Source organism: Canis lupus, chromosome 20 (genome assembly GCF_048164855.1).
Source record: "Canis lupus baileyi chromosome 20, mCanLup2.hap1, whole genome shotgun sequence".
Lineage (NCBI taxonomy): Eukaryota > Metazoa > Chordata > Mammalia > Carnivora > Canidae > Canis > Canis lupus.
The window spans coordinates 54,047,621-54,065,170 of NC_132857.1; the positions used below are offsets into that span (position 1 = coordinate 54,047,621).

At 38.4% G+C, this 17,550-nt stretch overlaps 1 long non-coding RNA gene across 4 annotated transcripts in view; it reads left to right on the top strand.

Moving 5' to 3' along the window:
* The window catches only part of LOC140611970 (uncharacterized), a 132,440-nt gene that overhangs the window by 5,720 nt on the left and 109,170 nt on the right, over positions 1-17,550 (top strand). For 2 of the 4 annotated variants that reach the window (XR_012013325.1, XR_012013324.1), the window contains exon 2: positions 14,631-14,771. This is a non-coding gene — a long non-coding RNA (uncharacterized lncRNA). Of the gene's footprint in view, positions 1-14,630; positions 14,945-17,550 lie in introns of those variants that run through there. The other 2 variants (XR_012013322.1, XR_012013323.1) reach the window with 2 other exon arrangements.

Below are 17,550 nucleotides of genomic sequence, written 5' to 3' on the forward strand. Positions count from 1 at the left end.
GGACGGGATGCAGAACAGAAAATCATTGGATTCAAAGTCAGGTGACCTCGTTCTGCTGTAATCAGCTCTGCTCCCAACTAGCTGGATATCTTTGGGAAAGCCATTTTAACCTGGGCCATTGTGCCCTCATTGGGCAACCACATGAGATCATGGCAAGAACAGACTGAGCTACTGGGATAAAAGAGTGAATAAGACAGTCTTTGCCCTGGAGGAGTCCACCTCCAGTGGGAGAGATGGAGGTGTAAAGAGATGAAGATGATGTAATGTGTTGGATGGTAAAGGACACTAGGCACTCTGCTTGGAGAGCATGGAGGAGGAGTGATTCATGTTGCCTAAGGGAGTAGGTGCATTCCACAGAGAAGGTGACATTTTAGCTGGGTCTTGAAGGATGTGTAGGTGTTTCCCAGACAGCAAGGAGGGAAGAGAAAGGAGATGGGACTGGGAAGGTTGAGCTGTGAAGAACATTTCATGTCCTGCTGAGGAGTTTGGACACAAAGGGATAGGTGACAGCACAGCTGTCTTGTGATTGCATGGCAGCCAGCTACAGATTTGATATTGTCCATGGATCCTTCCCAAGTTTGCCTTTCCATCAACACATGTGAAGGGTAGAGGCTGCCTTTTGGGGCCAGTCTGGCTATCAAGTTCTGGAGCTCTCTCCAGTGGATCACTTGCCTTCTATTTGCAATGTCTCCATGTGCTGATAGCAAGTGTTCTAAGGCCAATAATTACCAACAGTCTGCATATGTGGAGGTTGGGGGAGGTGAGGAGAAAGACATGCTCTCAAAAGCTCCAACTGCATGTTCAGCGTCTTGTGGTTCGTCTTACTAAATCAGCTCTACTCTCAGTTCCAGTAATGTCTGTGATAAAATCTTATCCTCCCTGTCTTGACTCTTTGAATCTGATTTCTTCTGCCCAGATTCTCATTCTATCTGCCTGTAGTTTGCACTTCATAGCCCCTAGGAATTTGGGAGTCTTAGTGCTTAAGCCATTCAGACCCAAAAACTTGTTTTCTGCTGATCAATATCCTTGAAAATTGCCACTGAGTCATTTAATTAAGTGCCAAATATTGACCTAAGATTTCTGCTACTGATACTGATCATTACTATGTTCCACCAACTTACCAAAGCCATCTTGTACTTCCTGTTGGGCTTCTGTGATCTGGGCTGCTTACCGAGTCTTTTGCTAAGCATCTCAAATATTGTTCTACCCTCTAGACTTTATTCCAGTACCTTAAGGTGGGTTTATCCCCATAACTTGCTACACTCCATCAAGTAGGTCTAGTTCCAGGTCTTTGACTCTCTAGTGTCCCTTTCTTCTTTTTCAGCTGGTCATGCTGTGTGCCAGGGCACAAGATATGATACACACTCCAAGACAAATACAAACAAAAGTCTCTCAAAATGAATGAGAAATCTTCCAGACTCAGGCACTCAAGATACCTAATAAAATTGAAAATATTTCCCAGCAGGAAAATTGGTATGAATAATTATTAATCAAAAATATATCTTCCAATATCTACATACCACTTTGGTTTTTCTGTTACACTTAGTCTATCACATACCAAGGCCTTGAGGGCAAGAAACACAAAATAATATCTATTGAGGGCCTCCAATAATCTTGCAAGATAAATAGCATTCTATCAATTTTACAAAGGTGGATAAATTAGATTCTGTCTCCGTTCCCAAGTAAAACAACTAGTTAGTAAGTGAATAAGCCTTAATCCATCTTCCCTCCTTTCATTCTTTGTTTTGTGTGTCTAACAACTTTTAGTGATTGCGATGTGAATCATTGCTATAATGCAGAAAAATAAACAACTTCATGTGAGACCTCACTGTTACATGAAGAATGTCTTTCTGACCTTTCTGACCTTGTCCTTCCATTTCTAGTTCCCTGTTTCTTAGGCCGCCCTGTTCTCTAAACTCTTCCTCATGCAGTCTCCTTTTTTCAGAGTAGCTGACCCCTCAACCCAATGATATTTGATAAATATATTGATTTCAGTAGCAATGTCAGAAGATGTGAGAAGAAACTGAGAAATGCCTACAGCATGGGGCATGCTGAGATGATAGGCCATGTAGGCATCCTCAGCTGTGAATACCTGTGCATTCTGAGGTTGGGGTAGAGGGAAAGGTAAACAAACTGCACATGTTTCACGACAATGCTGAGAATCCGTGCCCTGCCATCGGTGGGTAGGTGGGTAATTGACTAACAAAACTGACTGTGAGAACCACACACAGGGAAGGACAGGGCTCTAAATTAGACACTCACTAGAATAATCTAGGTGAATAGAACTAGAGAATAGTGTCCTTGTCTTTCAGCGCATCTGCCTGGTTAACCCTAGATCAACCTAATTTCTGGCTTTTGAACTGTTCTTTGCCTGCCTGGTATCCCTGAAGAAAATTACTAGGTCAGCTTGGTTGGAGTTGTTAGGATTATGTGACTCTCCCCTTCAGTGGCTTCTTTTCCTTTCGCTCAGTCCTGCATTACTACACGCAGGCTTTACTGCCACTCCCCACCGGTGCCCTTCTGCACTCCTGCCTCATCAGCCTTGGCAGGTCTTGCTTCCTACAGCCAGTGGTGCAGTGTCATGCATGAGCTGTGTAGTAGTCCCTCCTATTCACCCCATGCCACTCATCTGCATATTTGCTGCTTCTAGCTCAGAGAAAGTCTTGTCTGCTGCTTTCCAAGGCTGATCCTTCTGTCTGTATTCAAGATTCCAAGCCCTGCATATCCTCTGAAAACTCAGGTTTCAAGAATTCCCTTTTTTGTAGTTTCAATAGTTTCAATCTTTCCTTCTCCTCCGCCAACAAACATATTAAGGTATGTCTCACCCCCAGAACATTTATTCATTTGTTTCCCTTTAAGCAGTCAGGCTCTCCTTGAATCTTTTTTCTTTTCTTTTGAGTATTTTTTGAAGGGGTAATTTTATATTCTCAGGCTTTAATTCATTATTTTTCATTTATTCCTCAGCTTGGTTTCTGTTCCCACATTACTGCTATTAAAGTTGCTCTTGATAATATCAATAGTTTAAGACCAGCTGGGATCTCAGGCCCGCTTGGTCCTCAGAAATACAAAGCTGAAGAAGACCGGGAACCCCATTTCTGGGATTGTACTAGAAAGATTAACAAGGTAGCCCAGACAGAAATATAGACACTGGGTAATAACTAGAAGAATACATATAGATATTTAAAATGTGACATATCTCTAAGGTGGGATATATTCAAATCTTAATTTTAAAAATACATGTGACCTGTTGAGTAAGAAAGATGCAGTATACACTACAGATGAAGTTTAAGCCTATATACTTATTTAATAGAAAAACTACACCTCTAGAATAAAGACTGAGAGATCATTCACCAAAATGTTAGCTCTGTCTTTTTGAATGTGGAACTATAGGTAACCTTGTTTGCAAGTTTTGTACTTCGACATTTTTATTATTTTTAAGTTACTTCAAGTATTTTCCAATTTATATTAAACTTATTTTCAGAAATACATTTTGTAAAGGAAATACAGTTCTTAAACTGTTCGACCTACTGTGTTTGTAAATAAGTTTCTATTGTACATTTCCTTGTTTTAAATCTGTGGCTTGCAAACAAGAATGTGCATGAGAATCATCATGTTGCTTATTTAAAAAAAAAAAAAAGTGGGGGGAACTGAGTCTGGACTTTACCCTCTAGAGATTGATTTTTTGGATCTTCCAGCCCAGGGATCTGCATTTTTTTGTCAAGCTGTCCTACTGGTTCTGATGCAGGACAGGACCCATGTATCAAACTAGGAACATCATGGGAGTTCAGTTATACTCAATATAGAGTAATAGCTTTTGTTTCCTTACAGGTAAAAGTCTAGCAAAAATGTGAGATAGGAGCAAGAAAATAGCTCTCCTGTTTTGTGGAAATTGGCGCCATTGAGCAGGTTCTAAGAACAGAAATTTAAGATCAAACAAGGTCCAATTTGGGTGGAGTGATGGGGGAGGGTTTACACTCAAAAGACTAGGTTTGTAAGTCCAAGAAGTAAGCAAAGAATTGCAACTAATACACCAAGTAGCTAATGCAAAAGCTGCTGTGCAGGTTCAGGATGGAAGATTATCATCCAGATATCTTCCATACGAAACTAGAGGCGCATGAGTAGCCGAGACAACTAATGAATAAAAAACGAAGGATGTCAGTAGTCAGCGTTGATCTAGTGAAATTCTGAAACTTCATAATGAGCCCTTACAGTGGTTTTATTAAGCTCCCATGGATGCCAGGAGAAATGTAAATGGAAAATTCCTGAACTCTTTCTCTGAGCTCTAGATCCGTATTTCCAACTGCCAATTAAACCCTGCCACTTGATTATCACCTAGGCATGGTGAACTCCAGTTTTGCAAATCTGAACTCCTTACCTTCCGTGCTCATCAGATATCTACTCTTGTAATCTCAGTCTCTGTTGAAAATAACAGTCTCCATCCATTTGCCCCAACAAGAAGCCTTAATCCTACAGTCCTTTGATTGTGTAGCCTCATGTCTGCCTTCACCATAATTAGGGTGACACGGGTTATATGATGCAGCAAATGGAAAAGCTCCAGTTTAATGCCTGGACAGAGTGTGTGTTCTAGTAAATGTTAGTGGTGGCTCCTCCACCCCACTCATCCTGAGCTACTTGCTCTCTCAGGTCCACATCCCTTTGCATTTATGGGTCTACTTGTCCAAGGATTTTTTCCTAATTGCCTTCTAGCTAACTTTTTTTGGAAGACCCAAGTCAAACACCGTATTCTCTGGTGTACATTCAAGGCCTCACAACATAATTCTGTTTTAGCAATTAAACTTGATTAAATTACAGCTTCTTTCTACCCTTTGGACCAAGCAAAACAGTATACTGTAAGGACCTAGGTGACCTTCATCTCTGTGAATAGGTACATAGAGACACTTTAGCTTGAGGCCATGTGCAAACAGTCCAATAATCACAAATCTAACTTTGTACCTCGAGTTCCCTGGAAACTTCAGGCCTTGTCCAAGTCACTCTGATTCTACTGTGAGCCCGTGATCTCAGAAGCAGCCCATACGAAGCAGACAATGACTATCTGGAGCCAGCTTCTTGGCCTGCCCGGCTGCTGAGGTATTGCCCAACGATGCCAGTGATGTTGCGTTTTCAGTGCTGCTGCTGCTGCTGCTGCCGCCCAGATGCCACGTTCATTGGTCTATCTTATGCTGATGCTGCTTCTCAACCACTGCTTCACCGAAACCAACATCTGTTGTTAAATTGTCCAGAACCTTGTCTACTATTCTGGTAACAGAAACCTTTTTTTCCAGCTCAAAACTCATTCCTGTGGTGACCCAGATTTGGTAATCAAAATTCTCTAATCTCCTCTCATCTTCAGGAAGTGCTTCAGAAATGACTAACGAACCATACCAAACAAATCAGAGCCCTTGCTTTTAAACTGGAAGGCTAGGATTCTGGGGCTGGCCACCATCTTACATCAAGCATAGAAATAGTATGTTTGCAAAGTGAAGTTCCACAGATCAACAGAGCTTAGAGATCGAGCCCCTGGAAACTTAGAGCCAGTAAGTTTCCTTGTGGTTTAAATTTGAGTAGGATTTCTGTCACCTGTAACCATAAGAGTCTTAGTAACTTCCAATACAATTTTGGCATAGAACCTGGATTATTTGTCACTTGAGCCAGTGACATGCATGAATTGCCAGGACTGACCCCTTGGAATGCTTCATCTCCTCTCCTTCTATTGCCAGACTTGCCATTTCCCTTTCGTCCCTTCTTACCACCTAAACCCCAATCTACAACTCTTGAGCCTTAGCTACCAGTCATCTACCACATTCTGGTGCACTGTGCTGGTGGTTTCATTTCAGTTCCTAGAGAATGAATGGGAAATTCCACTGTCAAGCATTCTTCAGAGGCTAGAATCAGAAAATTTACACTACGAAGGGCAAGATAATATTTTAATGCTTAGCAGGTCACAACTGTCTGACACAGCTACCCTAGCGATATGGGTATAGGTGATATGCAATGAATGAGCTTCACTGCCTTCCAATAAAACTTTATTAACGGATTCTGAAATTTGAATTTAATATAATTTTCATGTCACAAAATGTTTTCATCCCTTTGATTTTTTTTTTTTCTTTTCCCCAGCAATTAAAAAATGCCAAACACTTCATTTTTCTATTACTGGAGTACAGTTGACATATGCTATATCAGTTTCAGATGTACAACATAATGCAGCAGTTCTATACGTTACTCCGTACTCATCTCAATAAGACACCATCTGTCACCATATAGCCTTGTTACAATATTATTGACTGTATTCCCTATGCTGCACTTTTCATCCCCATGACTTCTTTATTTTATAGTTGAAAGTTTGTAACTCTTAATCACCTTCATCTATTTAGCCCATCCCCTCACCAGCCTGCCCTCTGGCAACTACCAGCTTGTTCTTTGTATTTATGAGTCTGTGTCTGTTTTTGTGTGTTCGTTTATTTTGTTTATAGATTCCACATACAAGTGAAATCATAGGGTATTTGTGTTTCTCTGAATTATTTCACCTAGCATAATACACCCTAGGTCCATCTGTATTATTAAAATGGCAAGATCTCATTTTTTATGGCTAAGTAATATTCCATTGTGTGTATATATACACCACATCTTTATCCATTCATCTATGGATGGACACTTAGCAACTTAGGTTGCTTCTGTATCTTGGCTATTGTAAGTAATGCTGCAATAAACCTAGATCTTCTCAAATTAATGTTTTCATTTTCTTTGGGTAAATACTCAGTAGTGGAATTACTGGATCCTATGCTATTTCTATTTTTAGTTTGCTGAGGAACCACATACTCTTTTCCACAGTGACTGCACCAATTCCTACACCCTGTGTCAGTGCATAAGCATTCTTATTTCTCCACATTCTCAGCAACAGTTGTTATTTCTTTTTGATTCTAGACATTTTGAGTAGTGTGAAGTGGTATTTCATTGTGGCTTTGATTTGCCTTTCTCTGATTAGTGATGCTGGGCATCTTTAAATGTGTCCATTGGCTATCTGTATGACTCCTTTGACGAAATGTTTATTTTGTCTATGGTCCTCTGCCCATTTTTAAATCCAGTGACTAGTTTTTTTGGTGGTGAGTTGTAGAAGTGTTTTATGTAGTTTGGATATTAACCCCTTATTGGATATATCATTTGCAAATATCTTCCCTCATTTGGTAGTTTGTCTTTTTGTTTTGCTGATGGTTTCCTTTGCTATGCAAAAGCTTTTTTTTTTTTTTTTTTTTTTAGATTTATTTATTTGAGAGAGCACACAAGCAGGAGGGAAGGGGAGTGGGGACAGAGGGAGAAGCAGAATCTCACCTGGGAAGGGAGCCCAATGTGGGGCACAATCCCAGGACCATGGGATCATAGTCTGAGCCAAAGGTAGACACTTAAACACACAGGTGACAGGTTACATAAAATGTTTTTATTTTGGTGCAGTCTCAATATTTTTGCTTTTGTTTTCCTTCCCTGAAGAGCTGTATCCATAAATTTGTTGCTAAGGGCAGTGTCTAAGAGTGTCTACTTCTTTTAGTAGTTTTATGGTTTTAAGTCTCACATTTAATTCTTCATCTTGAGTTTATTTTTGTGTATGATGTAAGCAAGTGGTAGAGTTTCACTCTTTTGCATGTAGCTGTCCAGTTTTCCCAACACCATTTTTGAAGAGCTTATTTTCCCCATTATATATTCTTTCCTCCTTTGTCATTGATTAATCGATCATATAAGAATGGGTTTACTTCTGGCCTCTCTATACTGTTCTACTAATCTATGTATATTTTTGTGCCAATACCATGCTGTTTTCATTGCTATGCTTTTGCAGGATATCTTGAAGTCTGAAATTGTGATGCTTATAGCCTTGTTCTTAAGATTGCTTTGGCTATTCAGGGTCTTTCCTGGTTCCACACAAATTTAGGATTATTCTAGTTCTGTGTTAAAAAAAAAAAAAATTAGTACCTCAATAGGGATTGCATTGAATCTGTAGATTGCTTTGGATAATATGGACATTTTAGCAGTATCTTTTCAGTCCATGACTATGGTATATTTTTTCTTTTGATTATGTCATCTTCAATTCCTTTCCTCAGTGTTTTATCATCTTCAGAGTGCAGGTCTTTAACTTCCTTTGTTGAATTTATTCCTAAGTATTCTTTCTGGTGCAATTTTAAGCAAAATTGTTTTCTTAATTTCTCTGTTACTTCATTGTTAGTGTAGAGAAACACAATTCTGTGTATTTAGTATCCTTGAACTGTACTGAATTCATTTATTCTAATAGGTTTTAGGAGTCTTTAAGGCTTCCCATATATAGTATCATGTCACCCGCAGATAGCAAAAGTTTTACTTTTTCCTTGCCAGTTTGGATATATTTTCTTGTCTGAGAGCTGTGGCTAGGCTTTCCAGTAATATATTGAATAAAAGTGGTGAGAGAATGTCCCTGTCTTTAAAAACAAACAAACAAACAAAACCTGTTTTCTACCACTTAGTATGCTGTGGGTTTATCATATATGGCCTTTATTATGTTGAGGAGCATTCCCTCTAAACACACTTTGTTGAGAGTTTTATCATGAACAGATATTGAATTTCTGTCAAATGCTTTTTCCACATCAATTGGGATGATTGTATGGTTTTTATTCCTCTTTTTCATGTAATGTATCATGTTGATTGATTTGCAAATATTGACACATCCTTATCACTGAAATGAGTCACACTTGATCTTAGTGAATGAACTTTTAATGTGTAGCTGAATTGTTTGCTAATGTTCTGTTTAGGATTTTTGAATGTAGGTTTATCTGGGAGATTGGCCTACAGTCCATCCATCCTTCCTCCTTCCATCCCTCCCTCCCTCCCTCTCATATCTGATTTTGGCATCAGAGTAGCCCTGGCTTCAGAATAAATTTTGAATTTTTCTTTTTCATTTTTTTAGAATAGTTTGATAAGAATAGGTATTACTTTTTCTTTAGATGTCTGATAGAATTCACCTGTGAAACCATCTGATCCTGGACTTTTGTTGATTGAGAGTTTTTTGATTGCTGACTTTGATTACTAGTAATGGGTTGTTCATATTTTTTGTCCTTCTTGATTTAATTTTGGAAGATTGTAGGTTTCTAGGAATTTATCCATTTCTTCTAGATTGTTCAATTTGTTAGCATATAATTTTTATTTGTATTTATTTTTAAAGAATTGTATTTATTTATTCATGAGAGACACGGAGAAGAGAGGGCGGGGAGAGAGGCAGAGACATAGGCAGAGGGAGAAGCAGGCTCCATGCAGGGAGCCCGATGTGGGACTCAATCCCAGGACTCCAGGATCACACCCTGGGCCAAAGGCAGGCACTTAAACCACTGAGCCACCCAGGCATCCTAGTATATTATTTTTAAGAGTATTTTCTTATCCTTTATATTTCTGTGGTGTCCATTGTTATTTCTCCTCTATTTCTGATTTTATTTAATTCCTTTGTTCTCTTGATCAGTCTAAAAGTTTATCAATTTTATCTTTCTGAAAAACTAGTTCTTGATTTCATCAGTCTATTGCTTTTTATAATCTCAACTTTATTTCCACTTTAATCTTACTGTTTCCTTCCTTCTGTTAACTTTGGATTTTATTCTTTTTGTTTCCTTTAAGTATAAAATTGGATTGAGATTTTTCTAGCTTCTTGAGATATTCATATATACTGCCCCCATAGAACTGCTTTTGATGCTTTCCAGAGATTTTGGACTGTTCTCATTTTCATTGGTCTCCATATATTTTTAAATTTCCTCTTTGATTTCTTCATTGACCCATTGGTTGTTTAAGAGCATGTGTTTGTGGCTTTCTCCATGCTTTTTCCTATAACTGATTTCTAGTTTCATACTGTTGTGGTTGGAAAATATGCATGATATGATTTCAATTTTCTAAAATTTTGAGACTTATTTTGTGGTTTAACGTGCTTTATTCTGGAGAATGTTCCACGTGCAGTTGAAAAGCATGCATATTCTGCTATTTTTGGATGGACTGTCCTATACATGTTAAGTCCATTTGGCCTAATATGTTGTTCAGGCCACTGTTTTTTGCTTTTTTGTTTTACTTTTTGCCTGGGTGATCTATCCGTTGATGTAAGTAGGATGTAATGTCCCCTACTATTACTGTAGTACAGACGATTTCTCCCCTTAATGTCTACTAGTGTTTTCTTTACGTATTTAGTTGTTCCTATGTTGGGTGCATGGATATTTACAACTGTTATATCTTCTTGTTGGATTGATCCCTTTGTCATTACATCCCTTCCTTGTATCTTGCTGCAGTCTTTGTTTTAAAGTCTATTATAAAAGTACAACTACCTTGTTTTTTATTGTTTTTAGTTCCATTTGTATGATTTTTTTTTTAATCTCTTCACTTTAAGTCTGTAAATGACTTTAGGACTGAGATGAGTCTTTTATAGGCAGCATATATATTTTTTAATCCATTCTGCCATCCTACATCAAAATAATTATTGATGGATCTGAACATATTGCCATTTCAGTAATTTTCTTGTTTTTGTTTTGTAGCTCTTTTTCTTTCTTCCTCTGCTCTCTTCCTTGGTTCGATGGCTTTTAGTATTCTTAAATTCCTTTTGTGTGTTATGTATTACAAGTTTTTGATTTGTGGTTTTCATGGAAATTCATATATAACTTCCTGCGTGTATAGCAGCTTAATATAAAGTTGATGGTCACCAAAGTTTGATGGTCACCAAAGTTTGAACACCTTCTAAAGGCACTAAATTTTTACACCCTTCCAATGTTTTATGTACATGATATATTTTACATCTCTTTATTTTGTGTATCTCTTGACTAGTTTTTGTAGATAGGATTTTGCTACTTTTGTATTTTAACCTCCATACTGGATTATAAATGATTAATCTGGTACCTTTACTATGTTTACTTTTCCACAGAAATTTTTTTCTTTCATAATCTTCCTCTAGTTACGATCTTTTCAATTCCATGTGTGGAATTCCCTTTAACATTTCTTGTAAGGCTGCTTTAGTGGATGAACTCCTTTAGCTTTTGTCTAGAAAGCTCTTTATTTCTCCAATTGAAAATCTTTTTAAGAATATTCTCGTACGTTTTTTGTTTCTTTCAACACTTTAAATATATGCTGTTACTTTCTTCTCTGTAAAATTTCTACTAGAAAAGCAGCTTCTAGCCTTATGGGATTTCCTTTGTATGCACTGTTTGCTTTTCTCTTACTGCTCTTAGACTCTCTCTATATCTTTAATCCTTGTTATTTTAATGTATGTGTCTTAGTGTGGACTTCCTTGGATTTATCTTGTTTGGAGCTCTCTGTGCTTCCTAGACATAGCTATTTCCTTCTTCAGATTAGGGAATTTTTCAGATAGGTTTTTAAAAAAAAGTTTTCTGCCCCCTTCTCTCTCTTCTAGGATCCCTATAATGTGAATGTTATGCTTGATGATGTCATAAAGGTCTCTTAATATAATAACATTTTTATTTTTTTATTTTTAAAATATTTTTATTTATGAGAGAGAGAGACAGAGACATAGAGTGAGAAGCAGGCTTCTTGCCAGGAGTCTGATGTGGGACTTGATCCCCAGACCCGGGATCACACCCTGAGCTGAAGGCAGATGCTAAGCCACTGAGTCACCCAGGTGTCCCTATAATTTCATTTTAATATTATTTTTTCTTTTAGCTATTTAGCTTGATTATTTTCCATTTTCCTTTCTTATAGATCACTTATCTGTTCTTTTTCATCCTGTAATATGCCATTGATTCCTTCTAGTTTATTTTTCATTTCACTTACTGTATTCTACAGCTCTAACTAGTTATTTTTATATTTTCTTTATTGTAATTCTTACTGAATTAATCCATTCTTATATCAAGATTAGTATCTTTATGAGATTACTTTGAAACCTTTATCAGGTATATTGCTTATCTTCATTTCATACAGGTCTTTTTTTTGTATAATTTTTATCTTCCTTCATTTGGGACATACTCCTCTGTCTTCTCAGTTGTCTTTTGTTTCTATATATTAGAGAGGTCAGCTTTGTTTCCTGATCTTGAAAATAGTGGCCTTGCACAGAAGAGGTACTATGGCATCCTGTAACCCAATCCAATTCTGTCACCAGCGTACAGTGCTCCAGGTGTGTCCCCTGTATGAGCTATATGCATCCTCTTGTTGTGGCTAAGGCACAATTGCTGTGGACACACTGGGCAGTGTGGGTTGGAGCCAGCCCTCAACCTGGCTATCTGCATTTAACTACTGGGATAGCTTTGGACACATGAAAGCTAAGAAGCCCAGCTGCAAAAACTATAGGTGCTTTGGTGTGTGGAGTTATTTTCCCCACCCTTGCCCCTCAGGGAATGAATCACTTTGGAAGTCAGCCTAAGGCAGGTATGTTTTATTGGTAGGTCCACAGAGGAATACTGGGGTGAGACATGTAGTTCTAGCAAGGTAGATGAAAAATGTTGGCTTTCCTGAGCATGTGGCTATCTTGGTTGGGGAAGGGCAAGAAAATGGCACCTACCACTTTTGTTCCTGGAAAATTCTCTTGCAGATTTCTGTCCCTCTAGCACATGTTCTAAAATTAATTGATAAATCTCCATATATACCCCAGGCACTTTCAAACTGCTGCTTCTGTGCTTTGTCAAGTTACTTAGCATGCTGGCTCTTTAAAGACAGATTTGGTTTCCTATAGCCCTCTGGCTTTCCTAGCATTAAGCCTTGCTGATTTTCAAAGCCAGATGTTATGGGGACTTGTCTTCCCAGTGTGGGTACTCAGGGCTGGGGGTGCCCAGTGTGGAGTCTGATCCCCTTGCTCTTCCCTGAATGCAAGGTCTTTTTCATTTGGTTAGTCATGCTGAGGGTTTTGTTACCCACCGTGTCTCCATGCCTCCTACCTTTTCTGATATGTCCTTCTCTCTGTGACCAGCTGTGGAAGATCACTTGTGCCAGTCTTCATGTCATTTTCAGAGTGAGTGCGATATCTCTAGTTGTTGCCTCAGAGCATCCACAGGACGAGTGAGCTCAGGATCCCCCTACTTTACCATCTTCCCAGATTCTCAATGCAAAACCCATTCCTAACTTGCAGCCTATATACAGGCTATAGTTTGCCCTCTCCTCCTGGAAGTCACAGAATTTCCCCCACTATCTCCCAAAATCATTCTTTCTCCCTCCCATACTCCACTAATTCTCCATCAGAATTCAGTCAATGAATTCAAACTATTTGAACCCATTCCCAATTCCTGCCTTTCTGATACATAGACCATGTCTATCATGTAAGAGAATATTCAACACAGGTTTGTTGTATGACTGAATGAGGAAGGGCTAGTAGAAGAAATGACAAAAGTAGAAGGAACATTTTTTATTCTTTAAGCGATTTTTTTTTTTCTACCATAGTTTTTCTCCTGGCATAATTTCCTTGGAAAGTAAGAGGGCCATGCAGCATGGTACTTCTAAACAGCACCTAAAGCTGTCATCTCAGTCAGGGAAAGGATTCTACTAGTCAGCCAATTGAAAGAGCTAAGTATGGATAGTAAAGGAAAAGATTGGCCAGCTGGACCCCTATACTTTGAATGTGAACTCTGGGAGTTCACTCAGGGAAAAAAAAAAATAGAAAAAGAAAAATTCTAAATTAGCAGCATATTCATGGTTGAGTGAAGCCAGACATAAGGCTGAAAAGTGACTAATTTATCATTCTTAATTAATCTAAACTTTTCTGATATTCAAACATTATCATAATTACCAAATCAATTTCCCTATGGAGTTTAAGCATTCATGTAGGAAATGAAGTAACTTCTCATATTTAAGTTCAAATATCTTATGTTTTAATATAATAAAGATAAAATGGTAATATGTTACTGCTAAGGAGAAAAAGCCATGAATTTCATCCCAAGCCTCCCAGTACCTGGCCACGCTTGTGGACTTGCTGCATCTACCAGAATTCCTATTACAGGCAGAATGTGTCTGTAGGTACAAGCAAACCTCTAAGGGTATCTGGTTTGTTAAACAATTACAGTTCTAAGAGCCTGGAAAAACACATCTGGCACACAAGAGTGAGAGTCTTAAAACTGACAATATTAACAAAGGTGAAAAATCTCTATTTTCCGTTTGTGTGAAACAGAAAAGTCAGAGGCTCCCATGCACATGGCCTTGGGCATTCTCTTATTCTGTCCCAACCTTGATCCTTTCAATTTACCATTTTTCCTCTCTCATTTCCTGATTTTTTTTTTCTTCCTCAAAGACCAAAACAAACATAAGTGATTTTTCACATTCCAATACATCCAAATTGGAAGGATTCAGAAGCTTTTCTTCCAAATGCAATAGGCAAAACTCAACTTTCTGCAAATAAGATCTCTAATTCAGGTGTCTGCTGCCACATAATCATTTATCTGTACTACATGCCAGGAAGGAATAGTTTTGGGTGCTTGGGTATTGTAGGCAGAATTTTGGCCATCACCTATATTCCCTATGGATTTCATGAATATGTTACATTACATGGTGAAAGGGACTTTACAGATCCATTTAAGATTACTAGTCAATTGACCTTAAAACGGGGATTATTTAGATTGTTCCGCTGGGCTCGTGAGCTCTTAAAATCAGAGGCGAGGGCAGAGGGGAAGTCAGAGGGACTTGAAGTATAATAAGGATGCACTATGCCATTGCAGGTTAGAAGATTGAGGGCCATGTGTGAAAAAGATTTCAGGAGGTCTTTTGGATGTTTAGGAACTGAAAACAAGGATGCTGGCTGACAGCCAGTGAAGAATGGAGACCTCAGCTCTACAACTGCAAAGAATTCCGCCCACAAGGTGAATGAGCTTGGAAGTGAATTCTTCCCTAGGGCCTCCAGACAAGAGCCCAGTCTGGCTAGCACCTTAATGTCAGCCTTGTGAGACCCTAAGCAGAGAACTCAGCTAAACTGTGCCAGACTTCTGACCTATAGAGAACCGTGAGCTAATAAATTCACTGTTTTAAGTCGCTATATTTGTTAGTAATTTGTTACTCAGCAATACAGAACTAATAAAGGAAGTGTCAGGGAATAAGATGGAGAGAGGACTCTGCCTATAGATTGCAGTGGGTTTCATAGGTGGTCAGGGCCTTGTTGAGAAAGTAGTATTTCAGCAAAGAGCTGGAGGAGGTAAGACACTGAGTCAAAAACTACTTGGTGTGGGGCAGCCCGGGTGGCTCAGTGGCTGAGTGCCACCATCGGCCCAGGGTGTGATCCTGGGATCCCAGGATCGAGTCCCACCTCAGGCTTCCTGCATACAGCCTGCTTCTCCCCCTGCCTGTGTCTCTGCCTCTCTCTCTCTATCTCTCTCTGTGTGTGTGTGTGTCTTTCATGAATAAATAACATAAAAAAATACTTGGAGTAAGAACATGAAAGGCAGAAAGAATAGCACAAATACGTTCCTCAAGCAGGACAGGGCTGGTCAGGCTCCAGGAACGTCAAGGAAGCCATGCTCTTGAGCAGACTGGTCAAGTGGCCAGACAGGTGACAGGACGCCAAATCACATAAGGCCTTCTAGGCCACTCTGAGCCTTTGTTTTTGTTCTGAGAGAAATGAGACAGCAGTGTTTGGAGCAGAGCAATGACTTGAGGATTACCAATAATCTCAAGGTAAAAGAAGGATAAAAGACTTCAAGCCAGTAGAAGGCAAATACAATATCCAGATGAAAAATGATGACAGCTTGGACTCGAATAGTAATAATTAAGATAGGTGAGAAGTGATCTGTGTATATTATGAAGGTAGAGCCAACAGGATTTCACGTTGGACTGGATGTGTGGTTATGAAAGAAAAGATTTTAGAATGACTTCCAAGGTTTTTGGGCTGAGCAACTGAAAGGATGAGTTGCCATGAACTGAGTTGAGAAAGGCTATTTATAGATTTTTTTTTTTTTATGGGAAAGAAGACAATTTCAGTCTTAGACATGTTAAGTTTGAGGGTATATTAGACCTAGAAGTAGAGATTTTGATTAAGCAGTTGTATAAATTCAGTCTTCTAGCTCATGTAAGAGTGCTCTGGGCTGAAGAGTTAATTGGGGAGTAACCAGCATATAGATCATTATTAATGACACTGGGATAAATGGGATCATCAAAGCTGTAATTCAGTTTTTAAAAAAAGAGCTAGCATTAAAGTAGGAAATACCCCAACATTAATAGGCTCATGAGAAGAAGAACCCACAAGGGACCTAGAAGGAGCTACAAGTGTGGTCACCAACCTCATAGATTTCCCTCAAATCTTTGACATGAATTCTTCCTTTTAACTTTACTCCCCCCTTTATCCCTTCCCAGCACCCAAATGCAAATGATGGAAAAGCAACATTTCAAAATCCCCAATATGCAAATTGCATGAGTAAGGGACATCTGGAAAAGGTCTTTCTTAATTAAGCCCTATTGGCTAAATCAATCAATTTAGTGCTTGCCAGAACATATGTTTTTGACGGTATTGTGTCCACGTTAACATTGATCCTGCTTTCTTGACCATCTTGATTTTCCATTTCCCAAACTCCAAAAGTGTTTTCTTATACAAACTTCACAGACATTTTCAGATTCCCTGTACTCTTTACTCATCCAGGCTTTTCTTGCCACTAGATTAACTTTCCTTGAGAATGGAGACTGTTCTCTACTTGTGTTTGATAACAAGAATTTCATCATATTTACTGACAATATAAGTAAGATTTTTGTTTTTCCGCATATCTCATTTGTAGAAATTTATTGGATCAAAGGGTAAACTGCTGCCAAGTGACAGGTTAGAATGATAAAAGTGATTGTGTTTTTCTTGCATTAGATTTGAAAACTGAGCTTCCATTTGAGCCAAGTGTTTTCTTTCTTTATTCAGGTATAATTAACATATGTTTGTTAGTTTCAGGTGTACAACATGATTCAAAACTTGTATACATTTCTCAGTGCTCATCAAGATAACTATTTTCTTAATCCTCTTTATCTATTTTACCCATCCCTCTACCCCTGCCCACCTCCCTTCCGGAAAGCATGTTTGTTCTCTCTATTTAAGAATCTTTTTGATTGTCTCTTTTCTTTCTTTGTTCATTTGTTTTATTTTTTCCACATAGGAGTGAAATCATATGGTATTCGTCTTTTTCTGAATTATTTTTCACTTAGCATTGTGGTCCATCCATGTTATTGCAATGGCAAGATTTCGTTCTCTTATGGTTGAGTAGTATTCCATTGTGTGAGAGGTGTGTGTGTGTGTGTACCTTTATCCATTCATTATTGATGGACACTTGAGTTTCCATATCTTGGTTATTGTAAATAAAATAGGGGGGCATATATCTTTTCAAATTAGTGTTTTCATATTCTTTGGGTGAATACCCAGTAGTGGAATTACTGGATCATATGGTAATTCCTTTTTTTTTTTTTTTTTTTTTTTTTTTTAAGGAAATTCCATACTCTTCTATAGTGGCTGTACCAACATGCATTCCCACCAATAGTGCATGAGGATTCCTTTTTCTCTAGATCCTCACCAACACTTGTTATTTCGTGTGTGTGTGTGTGTGTGTGTGTGTGTGTGTGTGTGTGTTTTAGCCATTCTGACAGGTGTAAAGTATAGATCTCATTGTGGTTTGAATT